Genomic DNA, 18405 nt, shown 5'->3' on the forward strand with positions numbered 1-18405 from the left:
AAAGGGTAGGACTTCCCTCTAGTGGAAGATACTTAGGGACCAAGCAAACACACCTAAGCTCATTCTAAGAAGAATGAGGATGTTAGTAGGAAGGACAAGGTGAAGGCTAGTGTTGATAATATGCATATTGTAGAAGATCAGGTTGTTGACCTAATAAAGACTTCTTAGCTGGTCAGTTGTTGTTCTTTTACTCTTCCTTTTTTTGTCTTTTCCAGCTCTATCTTGGGTGACCTCATGGTTGCTCTTTTTGGAGGTTTTTTTCATGTTGTCCTATGCTACTTTTCTCTGATGTTTACATCTCTTGTTTATCTCTAGACTTTTGTTATTTTGTAATAGGTTTCAAGTCCTTTAAAACCTATTTTTACTTAATCAAAATATCACTAAATACATGAATAATTATCCCCTATATATACATCTCCAGATACTACTAGAAGATGTTATCATGTACTCTCTCCCCCATTATGCTAGATGATATTTTTCATGAATACTTCTCCCCATTGACATAAATGATACTCTTCAATACCAACTATTGAGAGTCCTTGATGACTCTTCTCATCACAAATACTCCCTCATAAAGGAAGGATCAACATTCAGTTTAGACAAGAAATAGTACTGTATACCACTAGATTGATGCACTTTCTACATTATCTACTTAGAAGTGGGAATGAGCATAACCCCAATCATATGTAACAAATAATCAAATGTATCTTTAGGAAAGGGATTTGTAAATATATATATATATATATATATATATATGCAATCTTTACTTGTATACTTACATGCTCTAACATGATCTTTTTCTCTACAACTTTCTATCTTAAAACATGATATTTGATTGATATATGCTTTGTCTTATAATGAAATATAGGATTCTCAAACATACTTAATGTAGTTTTGTTATCACAATGTATGATAATAGGTTCTAAAAATCCTATCCCAATGTCCTTCACTATCTATTTCAGTGACATGATCTAATTGTAGTTGTTTTTTGTTGCTATATACTCTTCTTCTATTGTACTTTGTGAAATGCAATCATATTTCTTTCTTAGCCAAGAAACCAACCTTCCTCCAAGAAAAATCCTCTATCACTAGTGCTCTTTCTATCATTCATATTGACTTTTTAATTTGTATCATTATAAACACACAGAGTAAAATCACTTGATCTATCATACCATAGTCCAAAATCAAGTATACCCTTTAAATATGTGCAAATTCTTTTTACCACTACAAAACATGATTCCTTAAGATCAGCTTGAAATATTTCTACTATCCCAACTACATTTTCCATATCTAGTCTGGTGTGAGTAAGATATTGGAAACCTCCAATTAAAGATCTATACTTCTTTTTCTCAACTGTAGGTGTCTCATCTTTTCTAGATAAGATGTGACCAATTATCATAGGTGTACCAAAAGGATTACAACTTTCCAAGCCAAATATTTTGAACAAGTATTTCAAATACTTAGTTTGTGATAAGAAAATAGCATCACTATTCTCTACAATTAGCGATGTGAAGAGAAAATTCATCTCATGAGGCATACCCATCTCAAACTCATTCTTCATTTCATCAAAAAATTTATCACTTGCTTCATCATTACCTCCAAAGATTATGTCATCAACAAATATTACAATAATTAACAATCCATTCTTAATTTATTTCAAATATATGTAATTCACTATCATACCTTTAGAAAATCCCAACTTTACTAGATATTTGTCCAATCTTGTGTATCAGGTCCTAGGTGCTTGCTTTAGACCATACAATACTTTCTTCAATCTGCATACCATGTCATTTTCTTCTATCAAAGGAAATCCTTTAGGATTATCAATGTAGACATCTTCTTCAAGCTTTCCATTTAGAAATGTTGACTTTAAATCCATCTAATATACTTTGAACTTCTTACTTGATGCATAAGTGAAGAACATTCACATTGCTTTAAGTCTCAAAACATGAGAAAATGTCTCCTCATAATCTATGACTTATTGCTATGAATACCCTTTGCATACTGATCTTTCTTTATACCTTACAACTTCCCCTTGTTCATTCATCTTATTTTTGAATACCCATTTAGTTCATATAACATTCTTGTCTTTAAGTCTAGGAACTAATTCCCATTTCTAATTCTTCACAATCTAATCTAGTTCTTCCTCCATTGCTTGAATCCAATGATCATTCTTGCATGCATCATCTACACTCTTTTGTTCAACTTGAAAAATTAAACATAATTCCTCATTTACTTCATTACTTGTCATAATTCCTTTGTCTTTTCTTCAAATCATTTGATTCTCATAGTGGTTCTTTATCAAGTTCCTATTTGAACATTAGTTCAATATTTCTCCTTTAAAGCCTAATTCAATTATTTTGTGTATATGACTTTAACTAAAACTTCTTCCTAATACTTATATCTAATTCCCCATTATTTATGACTCTTCATAATTAAATCAATTAATAATTTATTTATTTTATTTCCTATATTTATTTATAAATAGATTTTTCCCCTATGCAAATTTGATATTATATCATATCAATTAATATACATAGTAAAAGTCTTTAACTATTCTTTAGTATCCTTTATTTAATCATTACTAGTATATTATATCTTTATTTTAAATGTGTTTAATCATAGTGAACTTATAATATAATTTGTATATTTTTTATTTACTTTGACAATGATTTAATATATATAATTATATATAATATATTTATATATTAATCATAATTAAAATATTATAACTATTTTATTTTATTCATTTATTTATCTATACTATCATAATTAGGGGACATGACAATTTATTCTCTTGGTTTTGATACGTGTTCTTCCTGTTTTTCCACAATTTGAACACCATTCTACAAATCATTGTTAGTCTCAAAGAAAACATTAATATTTTCTCTAATAGGTTTAGGATTATCTTCTTCTTCATCAGAAATATAATCCAACATTCTCTCTTTTCCTCTAAACTTTCCATCCACTTTCACATTTGTACACTCAACAATATTCTTATTTCTTTGATTAAGACATGTATAAGCTTTTCTTTTCAATGAATAACCAAGGAACATACCTTCATCACTTCTTGCATCAAACTCACCAATATCATCATTGCTCTTTATGTATCACTTACAAAAATTATAAAATATTTTACTAAAGGTGCATGTCCAAACCATAATTCATAGGGAGTCTTGTTTGTACCTTTTCTAATCTACACTTTGTTCAAATTATATATTATTGTGTTGACTAGTTCTCTCCAAAATGTCTTTGATACATGATTCTCAAACATTATTTTTCTTCGCTCTTTAGTTATAGACCTATTTCTTCTTTTAGTAATCTCATTTTTTTCAAGAATCTTAGATGTTGATAGCTATCTTTTAATACCATTTTCTTTGTAAAATATGTTGAACTCTCCACATCTATCCAATCTCAAACATTTTACCTTTATATTAGATTCATTCTTAGCTTTATTCTTGACAAACTTTAAATTTTCAAATGCTTTAGACTTTTCTTTAAGAAATACTACCAATATCATTCTACTGAAATCATTAACAAAAATAATAAAGTACCTTTCACCATAGAATCCTAAAGTTCTTGTAGGACCAGTGAAATCTATATGAACAATCTCATTTTTTTTTTTGTGGTAATGAACTTCTTGTTTGGAAAAGAAACTTTCTTTTTCTTATCCATAACATGTTCTTTACAAACAACATTAGTAGATTTCATGATTCTAGGCAATTCTCTAATAGTAAATTTACTACTAGCCTCCATAATGTCATCAAAGTTTATATGAAAAAATCTTCTATGCCATAACCAATTTTTATCTACCTTTGCAACCAAAAAAAAGCATCTCTATAGGGTTCAACTAAAACACATTACCTATGGATCTTGTACTAGTTCCAATCAACTTACCATCTCTATCCTTGATAATGCATGTCTTCTTTGTGAATTGCAAAGTTGTTAACCTTTATCAACCAACTCTCCAACACACAATTTAGGTTATGCTTTAATCCATCAACAAAGTATGCATCATCAATGTTAATCTTTCCATCAAGAGTAATAGATCCTATCCCCTTGCTATGACAAGTTGCATTGTTACCAACTCTAATGATTCTTACATCATGATTTTTAAACTTAACAAACTTATTCATATCTCAAGTCATATTGTGTGAACACCCATTGTCTATAATCCAATCAAATTTCTTTTCAACTTGTGAAACTAGGAATTTTTCTTCACTAATTTCTTTTTCAACATTTTCTTCTTTTATAGCCATAAATCCTCATTCATCATCACTTTAACTTAAAACTCTTTCTTCATACTCATCATCTTCATTTGCATACAAAAAAATTCTAGGTCTTCTTGACTTAAAATTATTCTTATACATTTTCTCTCTTTTAGGACACTTAGAAGCATAATGATCAAATTCATTACAAGTCCATCATTTAAAAATTCTCTTGCCATCTGGTTCTCTTCTTACAAGAAGTGTAATTCCGTCTTCATTTCTCCTATCCTCCTCATATTTGGATTTTTTTTTAATAGCATAGTCTCCACTAGTACTTTTACTTATAGATAAAGAAGGGATAAAACTTAATGAACTAAAGGTTGTCTCCACTCTAGGTAAATCTTTAGATTTCTTCAAGCTTTCTTTTGTTTCTTCCAATCTTCTAAGTAGTGTCTCTCTCATAAACTTCTTAGTGCAGGGTATCACTAACTTAATCATTTATGATGTTTTCTTGAATGGTGGTGTCAAATTTTTAAAGATATTCTAGATAACCTCATCATTTGTTTGGATCTATTGCAAGACTTAATAGCTGCAACATTTTTTGATATTCTATCAATATATCTTCTTATAGATTCCTCTTCCACCATTTTAGCATCTTGAAACAAATATATCTAATTCTGTAATTTGATTCTTTTAGCATGTGCATCACCTTCAAAATTAGTTTCTAAAGCTTTCCAAATTTCATGGTATCTTTCTAAAGATATTACCTAATTGTATTCATTCTCGAGAAGAGCTAACAATTCCTCTTCTTTTGCAAGCATATTGCACATAAACGAATCTCTTTTAGCTTCACTACATTCCTCAAGTTTTCTTTCTTCCACAATATTCTTTTTAGTCTTTTTCATTAGCCAGTATCCTAAACCCATACACATAAAATGAGTCTTCATTTTCTCCATCCACATATCATAGTTAACTCATTCAAATTTAGGACTTTCTTTTCTAAAGTGACATGTTATTGATCTCCCAAAGCTACTAATCTTTTTCTTTAAGGACCTGATGCTCTAATACCAATTCTTAGAAACTAAATTCAACCAAGATAACTAAGATGGGTGAGGGAAGGGGGGAGGGGGTGAGGGGAGGCACTGAGGGTGAGGTCAATTAGTTATCTATTTTATTAAAATATTTATCAACCTTTAGGGAAACCCTAGATCAGAGGGGAAACCCTAATGGGGATGGTACCAACAAAATGATGTACTAATATAAATATTCCTTATAAGAGGGTGGACTCTATTAGGAGCCAATGAAATAAATTCATTACATATCAATCCTTGTTAGGAGACTTTGAATCCCTAAGAGGATATTCTAACCCTATTAGGAGTTGTAGAAGGTAGAAGGATCCACTATCCAAACAACTTTAGGGGTAAGAGTACTAAAATCATTTTCCAACTAGTCTCTATATTATTCATTGTAGAATAATAGAAATTAAATAATCTTATCTCATTCTCTATCCTCTTGGCTAGAAAATCTTCTTCATACCTTGATATCAAATCACCAACTTTGCATCCAATAATCCCTTGGATCATTTACCCACATTTACTAAATACTTTTCATATCACACTTCAATACACACTACCTTACTTGACCACAAGTAAAATAACTTTCCTATATACCATATCCTTTAAATAATTCCTTGAGTTAGCCTTGAGGCTTTCACAATTAATTATAATAGGACCTCACTAATATTAAACATTACATAGTATCATAATTACAAGTCACTATTAGCTCATAGTATTTACAACTTCTCACACATGGAACTATTGACCTTGTACACTTATTAATGCCATCATTAGGGTGGCTAATATCATATTCTAAATGTTCTCACTATGCTCATCATGATTCTACCCCAGTTAAGAGATACAAATCAATCATCAAAAACCACTTGTGAGATAATCTATCTTCTTAGTGTGTTATGTAAATCAAGAACATCTTCTACATGTCTTCAACATTTTTTATGTGCACTTATCCATATTATTAGGATACAATGTAGAATACATCCTTAACTATGCTTGACATAATTATAAATACATAGTCCATATGACCCCACTCTCTATCTATTACTTTGCCAGTCTTCATTGAAATAATACTATGTTGACAACAATGACAAACACAGTCATGAATGCAACATTTCAATCATAGATAGTCTCATCAAAGCTTAGAATAGTCACTTTTATGCTAACAATATCACCTTCTTGTCCTAAGTAAATTTCCCCAAAATACCAATCTAGAAACCATTATTATAAATTAATGCATGATATTGATATCATTAGGAGAATCTTAATTTTTAAAAGAATAGGCTACTAACCCAAGTTTACCTAAGACATTCTAAAATGTGTCCTTTGATATATGCTTTGTAAAAGAATATACAATCTTCTCTTTCATAGGTGCATAGTCCAAACTTACTTCCTCCTCATTCACATTATCTACCAAGAACTAATGCTTGATAAAAAATGAATTTCCCTTGAATGTTATACTAAGTTATTTGAAATATATATATATTCATTAATGCATACCTTCAAATCTTTCAAAATCTGCTTCATCCAAATGAATTTTCTAAAATTACTTGTAGTAGAAATCCATTGATCTCTAGTTATTAGATTATGAAACACAATCTTGCTTCTTAGTAGTCTAGGATATTAATATTTTCCCCAAGTAGAGTGCATCACCACTAGTACTCTTTCTATCATCCACATTTTCTACCCAACCAATATCAATATATGCACAAAGTGTGAAATATTTCTTCTGATTTAAGCCAAAATCATAATCAACCATTATTTTTAGATAAAATAAGATTTTCCTTAGAAAAGAAATACATGATTCTTTTGGTCTAGTTTGATATTTATTAATAGTACTAACAACATTTACAATACCAAACCTATATTGTGTCAAATAAAGCAATCCTTTGATTAGTTATTTGTAGATTGCCTAATTTATACAAATAGATTCATTATCATTAGTTGATTTATAACTAATAACCAGAGGAGTAACACCTAGTTTAAAGTCTTTCATTCCAAAATTCTCCAACAACTCACAAATATATTTAGAGTATGTCACAAATATAACTTTATCCAATAGAGTAATTTTTAATCAAGGAAATAATTTTATTTCACATTTCATAGAAATTTCAAATTCATATTGCAATTCATTAGAATAATATCTACCCAACTCATCACTACATCAAAAAATTATGTTATCAATCATTTTCTAAAATCATAAAAAGGACAATTACATAGAAATGACAACTGATTTTGAGGAAGCTACTTAAAAACATGTGAATAGCCTAGAAATGGAGGAGGAGGAAGAAAGTAATTATTCTAGTGGGATGGTTGAAAAAATATTTAAACCTTTTGTACTTTCCCCTCTCCTATTTATGTTCATTTGGAGGAAGTGAAAGAAATTTTACAAAAGGAGGATGTGATAGTTAAACTTGTTGGCTATGGTGAAGAAGAGGATAATTTCAATAAAGAATTCTAATGCTTCAAATATTATCATGAAAACATTACCCATCATGTGCTTATTAAATTAGATAATTCTCTACTAAAATAATCCTCTACAGGAACAAAATAAAAGAATGAGAAAGATAGAGAAAGGATTTTACCAATTGCCAATTTGGTTGATCTGGACAAGTTCAATGTGAAGCTATTGGAGTATGATCTTATTAGAAAGTAAAGTCTGCCAAGATAATTGAGAGCAAGGGGGGAATCAATTATCTAATCATTAAAAAATTTATCAACCTTATTAACCCTTGACCATGTGAGCAATATAATCAACAACCATAAGAAGATGCACATACACAATAACACTATATATTTTAACTAGGGAAACCCTTGATCAAATGGAAAACTCTAGTGAGGATGGTACCCACAAAATATGTACTAATATAAAAGTTTCTTGTGAGAGGATGGACTTTATTAAGAGCCAATGAAATACATTTTGTACATATCAGTTCCTATTAGGATATTCCAACCCTATTAGGAGTTGTAGAAGGAAGATGGACCCAGTGTCCAAACAACTTTAGGGGCAAGACCATCAAGCTCATTGTCCAACTAGTATCTATATTATTCATTGTATAATGATAGAAATGAGTAACTCAAACTCCTATTTCCTCTTGACCAGACCAATCCTCTTCTAATCTCGATACCAGATCACCAACTTCACATCCAAATAATCCCTTGGATCACTTACATGCATTTATCAACTTTTCATATCAACTACTCAACAACCATGGAACACACTTCATCACAAAGAAAATAAGATTCCTTTATACCATATACTCAAAATAATTCCTTGAGTTAGCCTTGACTATTCTCAAATTAAGTATAATAGGACCTCATTAAGATATTACAACTCATTGCATTTTTTCATAATAACAAAAAACTATTGGCTCATAGTCTTTACAACTTATCACATATGTGACCTTATACCTTACACAGTCATTGATGTCATCATTAGGCTATCTACTACTATTTTCTAACTTTTCTCACCATGATTCTATCCCTATTGATAGATACAATCCAAACATCAAAAACCACTTATTAGGTACTTTTTTTATACACCATCTTCTTTAAGTCTTGAATAACTTCAAAATATCTTTGATTCTCTATATGCACACTTGTCCACTTAATTAGAAATTAGTGTATAATATGTTCTTGACTTTTCTTGACATTATCCTCAATACATAGTCTATATGACTTTTTTCTCTATCTACCACTCTATCAATCTTCACAAAAATAATACTATTTTGACATCAATGACAAAAACAATCATGAATGTAACATGTCAATCATGCTAACCATATCTCCAATGCTTAGGATACTATTGACAATTGGCTATATGAAGTGATGTAATTATTTCCATTAAAGGAAACACATGATGTACATACTTGTGATAAACCTTAGAAATAAAGATACATAGCTTTTGGAACTCAAAAAATTGTCTAAGTATGAAATTGTTTTACAGTAGTACATTGTTTTATATGTAAAATGCTTTTGACATCATATTATGACTAGCAAAGTAAGATGGAGATAGTATACATCTTGATGATTATGTGTATATCCTTGGCCATAAGTATGGGCATTTTGAAAAAGAGATATTCATGTTTTACTAGTGAAGTAGAACAATGGAATTAAAGGTAAAGGAATTATTTTGTGTGTAAAAAAATTACTTGACCAATTATGGCTGACATCCTATATGTTTACTCTAAGTTCAAAAAGTATATTGTGGTCTTCAGTGACCTAGAAACAATTTTTGAAAAGGCATGGTGACATCATAAGGGATGAGGCTAGGATCATGCCCTAGGTGACTTTGATGGCGTGGATGCCCCTTAGTCCTTGGCTCTAAGCTGAAGAGGTTTTAGGCATGAGTGGGCCCATATTAGGCTCCTAAAAAGTATATGTGGTGGCCATCATTGGTTGGTAGCTCATAGGCTTCATGCCTCACTAGGTTGCCTCATAGGTCTAAACCCTCCATCAAAAAAAAAAAAAAAGTGTGCAATTGTATTGTGATAAGTGATATGTGAACTTTTGTGAAGTGATATATGCAAGGTTTTTGTGAACCTAATTTTTTGAACATGTCACCAAAGGAACCTAAAAATAAATCAGATCCAAAAGAGAAAGATAAATTTGATGGTAAGATTGAATCCAATCAATCTTTTGATAAATCCAAAGAAGTCGAGAAAGTAACTGAGAAATTGAATGAACCTAAGAAAGTGAAATCTCCTAAGGAAACCAGGCATGAATTTAGAGGTAAATATTTTTCATGTAATGAAATAGGTCATATGAAAAGAGATTGTACAAATAAATCATTTAATCATTTTGCAAAATTTTACTATCATTATTGTCATGGTATTGGTTATAATGCAATTGATTGTAGGAAACCTAAATATTATAATGATAGAAGAAATAGTAGATTGTGGAAATACTAACCTTGCAGATAGAAGAAGATCTAATGAAAGAAAATCAAGAGAAAGTAGGCCTTATGAAGAAAGAAAATAAATTGTGTGTTATAAGTGTAACAACTTTCAACACATTGCCTAGAATTGTCAAGCACCTGTTGATCAACAAAATCCTAGAAGTAGAACCCCAGTATGTTAGTTATGCAACAACTTTGGACATATAGTAAAATACTATAGAATGGATAGAAGCAATAATGGAAGAAACTTCAGAAATGATAGAAGGAATCATGGAAGAAACTTCAAAAATAGAAACAATAATGGAAAAAACTTCAAAAATGACAGAAGAAATCATGAGTAACTCCAAACTAAGAAAGAAAACAAGGAACAAATAAATTTATTTAGTGAAATTTGAGAAGAACTCAATGAGGCATTCATAAAAGGATTAAACATCTCAAAAGAAAAGTTAGATGATGGTGAGATAGGAAAATTGAAGTCAATACTAAAGTTTGATTCAACCAAGTTGAATTAAGCATGTTTACAGCAGTAGAATTGGAAACTTCACTTAGAGATTGAGCCACTCATAATGAGGATGTGGAAAGATGTATCTTCATGAGTTTGGACTATAGTTAAGCTCATTTTCAATTTGGATCTTATTGGAACATGTTATGAGGTAAATAAGAGCTACTGTTATAATGGAGATAGTTTACTCTGTGACAGAAGATGAAATATATATTTCTACAACAAATTTTGTGAAGCTAAGTTTTGTGGAGTATTTCCATGATAGAAGGAAGCTATGGTGAACCTCATATAACATTCAAAGCTCAGATAGTTGATCTTGTGTAAATATTTGATTTCATACCGAAATAGATATTATTTTCAATTGAGCAAAGTATGCAATTAATGCAAGTTCTAGATGAATAAAATGAGTATGAACTTGATTATTTCTATATTTTGATCATCTTAGAAGCTAAGAACACCCAAAATTAGTTTGGAAATTTGATTTTAAGCTAAACTCTACTTTGAAAAAGGTATTTTATCATTTTTTGCATAGAAATTATTCAACAAATTTATTTTCGGTGTAATCGTGGATATATTGATTGTTTAGAATGTTGAGAATATTGAGAAACCCAAATTGAAGATTGTTAATATGAAACCCTTATAGGAAAAACCTAATTCATAATTATCAATTACCCTAAACAATGTAGTGTTATTGAAAAATGTAGGAAGCTATTAGTGTAGTAAGTTTGAAACTATTGCAAATGAGTTTATGAATAGAGGTATGGAAATTGTTTTCAACCATGATATGTTTATTAATCCTGGATATGAGCATCTAAAAGACCTAGACTTATTCACATACCATTTCGACCATGAACTTGATACTAAGGAATGGACACAAATTATATTGAGTAGAATCCATAATGAAAAGATTTGGATGGTAGATAATGTAGCTAACATCCCTACTGACCTTATTCAAGAGGTCATTGGTCTTAGCAAATAAGGAAGTGTACCTATTGGTGAGAACCTAGTTTAGAAGAAGGTTGAAAATCACACTAAGGTAGTTTGCAATGGTAAAGCAATGGTGATCAACACCATCTAACAACATGATGTAATATTCTTGAGAAAAATTATTGCTTATTCTCTGTGTGAAAGTTCTAAGAATGATGAGTTATCAACATGATTTATTTATGCAGCTTATAAGATATGCATTGAGAAAGAACAAGTGAATTTGAGTGAAATTCTGTGCATATAACTTATTGAAAACTTAGAGCAAATTAAGATAACCAAGAATGGTGTATTTAAATTTCAATCTCTGATTAATCATAGTTCCTTTCATGTAATTAAGAGATTTCCATTTTTATTGGTTACTGATATTATGAGTAGTGAAAGAAGTACAATGGACAAGATAATAGATGTATATAGAAGGCATCCAACATAGAAAATCTTGGACATTGAAAATCTAATCATGAGACCATTTCAGAATGAGATGAAATAGAGATATAGAATTGCCCTTATAATAGTTGAAAGATTCAAGAATGATATATGTTTTATGGCAGATACTAACCTAACCTATATCAAAGTATTAGAACCTCAAGAAATATTTCTTGAGCCCCTAGGCTATGAATTGAGTGATGATATAACTATTAGTTATATTGATTTGTTGTTAAGATCATATATTGATCAAGCATCATATAGATTTGGAACATATGAGGAGATAATCCAATCAGCCTACTAGGCATCATTACAAAAGGAATCTCATAAGAATATTACATCTATAATGAAGAAATCCCTATCGAAGGTTGGTAAGTCAGAAGAACAATCACAAGAAGTAAGACAAACTATCTCTAGAATGAAAAAAAATAGTGAAAAAGGTGTGATGTATGTGACACCTCTATCAGTTAGACAAGCATCTAGTGTATCTATTGCAAAAAATCCTACATAATAGAGCATTCTGTATGTTATTGTATCAACTATACAACCAAGTAGATCCAAAAGATAGTCATAGAGAGTCAAGCAACAAGCTAGTGGACCTAAAAAAAGAAAGAAGACATTGTTGACAATTGAGGACTCCAATGATGAAGAAGAAGAAGAAGAGGAACCAAAAGACAAATAGCCAGAGAAAGTTATTGTTTATAAGTAGCTAGCAAGTGAAACAAGGAAACCATAGAAACCTAAGATAGAGAAGATTAAATTTGTAGAATGACATTGAGAAGGAACAAATTGATATCTCTATTGTGATAGATATGATTATACATAACTTGAAACTTGAGAGCATTAAAGGTTTTATAAATCAAAAGGTCTATGATAGACTTATAGTAAAAAAACACATGAGTTAATGAAGAAGATGTGGAACTTTGAAAGATGATGCTAAGAACTATGTGTAAATTAGATGATAAAAATGAAATCAAGAAATTGATGAAGAAACTAGAACCTTACTTGTGAAGTAAGATGAGGCCATTTCTATTCATGGGAGGAGAAAATAATGTTATTAGAAGTGGAACTATAGTAGCTATCAATCAAATTATAAGAAAACTAAAGGCAGAACCCTCTACTATACGAAAAACCTTGGAAGTATCAATAAGTGGTGATACTATGCATATTAATCAAACAAATGTTACCGTTAACATTGATGAAAATTCATTTAATCAACCTGAGCTCCTTTCCAAATATATTTGGAGTCAAATGAAAGAAATTGAAGAAAAGATAAGATAGATAGATGAAGAAAATAAGAAGATTGAAGAAGCCAAGCTAAAATTTCATGAAGAAGAAAAGAAGAAGAGAGAAGATCAAAGAAGGAAGTAGAGGAGAAACAAAAGGAAGATGAGGTGAAAGCATCTAGCTCATCCTCTCCTATAGCTCTTGGTAACCTTATACTTGATGATGATGATCAATCTAACTTGATCTCATCCCTAAAAAAAATGTTTGAGAAGAATAACAAGGTGAAAAGTCTATAGAGAGCACTAATGGAGGTGATTGATACATTACACAACACCCTCATAACCAAACACAATAAAGTAGATCTTGAATAGAGAGCACAAGCTTTTTTGAAATCATTTGATGATGAATTTAAAAACTTATTGAATGTTGCTAAGTCTAAGGCTCAAATTTCACATGACGTTAATCTTTTTAGTACCATTTGTCAGAACATTAAGAATGATTTGTTAAGTCTTAATACTCATATTAAGAAAATCTAAAGATGTCAACAAGTTGACAAGGTATTTTACATCAAATGTACCTTATCTCACATGTTGATGAAAGATGTGGATAAAAAGATTGAAAGGAAGCTAAGTGAGTTGGAAGCTCTAACCAATAAAGTACATCAATCCTCTTGTCGAATTAATGAGTTGGAAGGACAAGTTGCCAGTGTATACTCTGACATTATTAAACTAGAATTTAAAAAAGATGTAATTATAAAGAGACTATCATAATTTAGAAAGTCTATTGCTCTGAAGATATCAATCATTGAAAGAAAATTGGAAGAATGTGTCAAAGCCAAAGACACTTATGCAAACTTCACCTACTTTGACCTTAATGCAGTTGAGATTGCAGCATATGCCTTATGTTCAATGCTAACTGCTACAAAATAAGAAAATGGTACATGGGAGAAAGGTATGGATAGTTTAAAGGAAAATTTTGATGATTGTATGAAGAATCTAATAGCTTAAGGTAGCAACATAGTATTTCGACAACAGTCAGACAACCTTTTTTGATAGTTTTTTGATTTTTTGACCTTTGTCATTGATGTCAAAGGGGAAGAAGTTACAAAAGAAAATTGTATAATAGGTTATGTATGTAGAAATCACATTCAAAGGGGGAGAAATTAAGTAATTGAGAATCTATAATATGTAATTTAATAGATTATAAGTATTGTAAGTTTTTGTCACTTAGTCAATTTTCCTTACTTTGTTGCCATCAATGCCAAAGGGGTAGATTGTTGACAATTCGCTATATGCAATGATGTAATTGTTGTCATTAATGGAAATACATGATGTACATACTTTTTTTAAAGCTCATAAATAAATATACTTAGCTTTTGGTATTCAAAAAATTGTCCAAGTATGAAATTTCCTTACAGTAGTGTTGGTAAACAAATTGGTTCTTTTTAATTTAACTCTCAAATGCCCAAATTTGAAAGAATGACCCAATACCAACAGTTGGATAATCTATCATCTGGTTGATAGATTTCCTTTGAATTGAAAGGTACAACTCCCTTATTGAATGATATTCAATGAATCTCTTTTGTTCCTAAACTATTTTTGGTATGTTCTTAACCCGTGAACGGAAGAGGAAAACCAAGCCAGCCCTAAACATAACTAACTCAGGCATATTTTAACTCCTAAATCTAGCCAATGCCAAGAACCCACAATTCCTATGACTTCTTGATACCTGTAATGCAATATGAATGTAAATTATGTAAGTGTAGTGAAACTGAAATAAAAGAAGATTAAACATTATAATCTTTGCAATAGAAATAGTTGAATATACTCTGATCTACAACCCATTTGCTATTTGACTCAAGATGTAAGAAAGTGCTCAAAACTGAATACAACCATGGTCTAATTGATTATAATCAGAAAAGTAATGACCAAATGCTTTGATTCAACACAAAACCTTTTTTCACATTGAACACAACAAATAGGAATATTCTGACTTTATTTGCTCACAATCCCGTCGTCAAATCAATTACAAAAATCAGAATACAAATCCCCTAAGTACATGAAATGAAATGCATGAATGAAACTACTGTCTCCTCTCTACTCCAACAATACCTACTATTGTAGAAAAGAAGAACCCTGGCAAATGAAAAGGTTTTACAATAAATACATTCTCCAACAACCGTTTGGTTTCTTCTTGTGACTTTTTAGTTCTGTAATAGATCTTGTCTCTTTGACTTCTAATATTTTTCCTTTTGAAAATTGATATGCTTATTAACTTTTAAAGTTAATAATGATATATATTAACATATTTAAATTGTGTTTTAACAATGGACATTTAAATATGTTAAATCAATATCAAAATCTTTCCTTTGTTGAGTGGGCAGCAAAATAAATACTGCTGCCAGGTAAAAATGGGTCATGTTTTGGGGGGCATATCTTTTGATTCTACCATTGGATCAAGCTCATCTTTGGATATGTTTTTCCAAACCTAATTATCTTCATTTGGACCAAAGCGATCAGAAAAATAATCATTGAGTCAAAAGATATGAGCTACTAAATTCTGCTTTATATGACTATTACAAAATCTGAATTGATAAAATAAAGATTCCAGCCATTCTTCTTTCACATGCTATGTAACCCAGATGTCTTCAATTTTCCACTATGTTATCTTCCATGCTTATTCCTTGTTGAATTTTGGAAGTGATTCTCTGGAATGCTTGTGGCAGAAAATCCCAAATGAAGGTTGAAAAGCGTACCAAGTTCTCAGTTTTCCACTTCTCTATTGTAGGTGAAATTCACACATTCTAGCAATGGCTACACTTTGAAAATAATTAACAAGTAATAATTCTTTGCTATTAGGTCACTGGTTATGGAACACTCTAATTCATCCTTTGTGGAAATTTGACTTTTTTCTTCTCCCTTTGTGGAAAACTCCAAACTGACTGCGAAAGATGTAGCAGAAAATGAATTTTCCACTTCATATTTAATGTCATATTATGGATTTGATGCTTGGTGGAAATTCAATTTTTGAGTGCAAAAAGCACACTCAATCTTCAATTTTCCACATCCATGTAGTGGGCACAATTTTAATGAAGATTGATTTATAAATTACTTTAAAGAAGTGATCTTGATACTAGACCCCATATATCTTCATTTTGGATTGAGATTTTCCTTTTCTCTCCTCATGTGGAAAACTGAACTTTGACTAAAAAAGGCATAGTGGAAAATGAGTTTTCCACTAAGCTTTTCCCTTTGATGGAAAATGAAACATTTGCTTCTACAATGGAAAATCTGAAAATGACTGCAAAAGGCATAGCAAAAAAATGAGTTTTCCACTACGCTTTTCCCTTTGGTGGAAAATTAAACATTTGCTTCTCCAATGGAAAATCTAAAAATGATTGCGAAAGGCACAATAGAAAATGAGATTTTCACTATGCTTTTCCCTTTGGTGAAAAATCCCAAGTTGACTACTCCATTGTGGAAAATTCAAGAAGTGCTTCTCCATGGCAGAAAAATGAACTTCGACTTCAAAAATTGTAGTGGAAAATGAATTATCTATTTCTTTAAAACTTTATCAGATTTTCACCATTTTGCTTCCATATTTGCATATCTGGACTTAGAAACAATTCAATCTTTCATAAAAGCTTTATTAAGCATACTAGAAACAATTTTGAGAAATTCTTTATGTGAGGTGACTTTAAAAGTTTAAAAATGGTGTATTGAAAGTGCACCTACATTTAGTACATTGTTTTATACATAAAATATTTTTGATGTCATATTATGACTAGTGAAGTTAGATGGAGATAGTATACATATTTATGATGATGTATATATCCTAAAAAATCTATTAAAATAGTACAAAAAAGAGATATTCACATTTTACAAGTGAAGCAGAATAGCAAAATTAAAGGTAAAGGAATTATTTTGTTTACAAAATAATTACTTGACTAATTAGGGCTGACATCCTAGATGTTTACTCTAAGTTGGAAAAGTATATTATGGTCTTATCTAACCTAGAATTTTTTTTTGAAAAGGCATGGTATTTATGCAAAGGACATCTTGCAAAAAGAAGTGTGTAGTTGTATTGTGATAAGTAATATGCAAACTTTTTGTGAAGTGATATATGCAAAGTTTTTCTCAACCTAATTTTGTGATCTAAGGCCAAACTAAGGTTAGAAATTAGTGAAGAAATAAGTTACAACACCTACATACTTGAGGACTAATTACTTTTTTGGGTAGTGACCTCTTCTTGTAATTGGAAATGCATGTTTGGGCAGTGAGCTCTTCTTGCATCTACTTTACGACAACTCCTTTAACAAGTTTGAAATCTCTTAACGGGGATTCAAAGTTTTGTAACAGAGACTCTCTATACTAAATGTTCTCATTAACACCTAATAGGTTCCATCCTCTAACAATGAACATATATATCAATATATTATCTAGTGGGTATCATCCCCACTGGGGTATTCCCTTGGCTAGGGTTTCCCTAGTTAACAAAATATGGTGTTATGAGTTCTCTTTATGCATGGTTATTATTTCTATTCAACATTAATTTTTTACTTTCTTATGCATGGTACAAAGTAATTAATGATATCTAGTTGGTGACAAAATTTTGTAGAATATTGATTTATGCCCCCGCCCCCTCTCAATATTCTATATTTCTAACAATTGTTAGAAACATTAGTCCACCAAGATAACTAAGATGGGGGTGGGGGTGAATCATTTATCCAGTAATTAAAAAAATAATCAACCTTAAGAAATCTTATCCATTCAACAAAGTAATCAACAACCATACAAGCTACACATAAATAATTACACCAGATATGTTAACTAGGGAAACTCTTGATCAGAGGGAAAACTCTAGTGGAAATGATGCCCACAAGATGATGTACTAATATAAATATTTCTTACTAGAGAATGGACCCATTTATGAGTCTATTACAACATTTAGTACATATGAGTCCTTGTTAGGAGACTTTAAATCCTTGTTAGAAGATTCCAACCCTGTTACAAATTGTACCAAACCTGTTAGGAGTTGTTGAAGACAGAAGGACCCATTATCCAAACAACTTTTGGGACAAGACCACTGAAC

The sequence above is a fragment of the Cupressus sempervirens genome, chromosome 7, assembly GCF_028749045.1.
Source record: "Cupressus sempervirens isolate cs-2001-9-10 chromosome 7, ASM2874904v1, whole genome shotgun sequence".
NCBI lineage: Eukaryota > Viridiplantae > Streptophyta > Pinopsida > Cupressales > Cupressaceae > Cupressus > Cupressus sempervirens.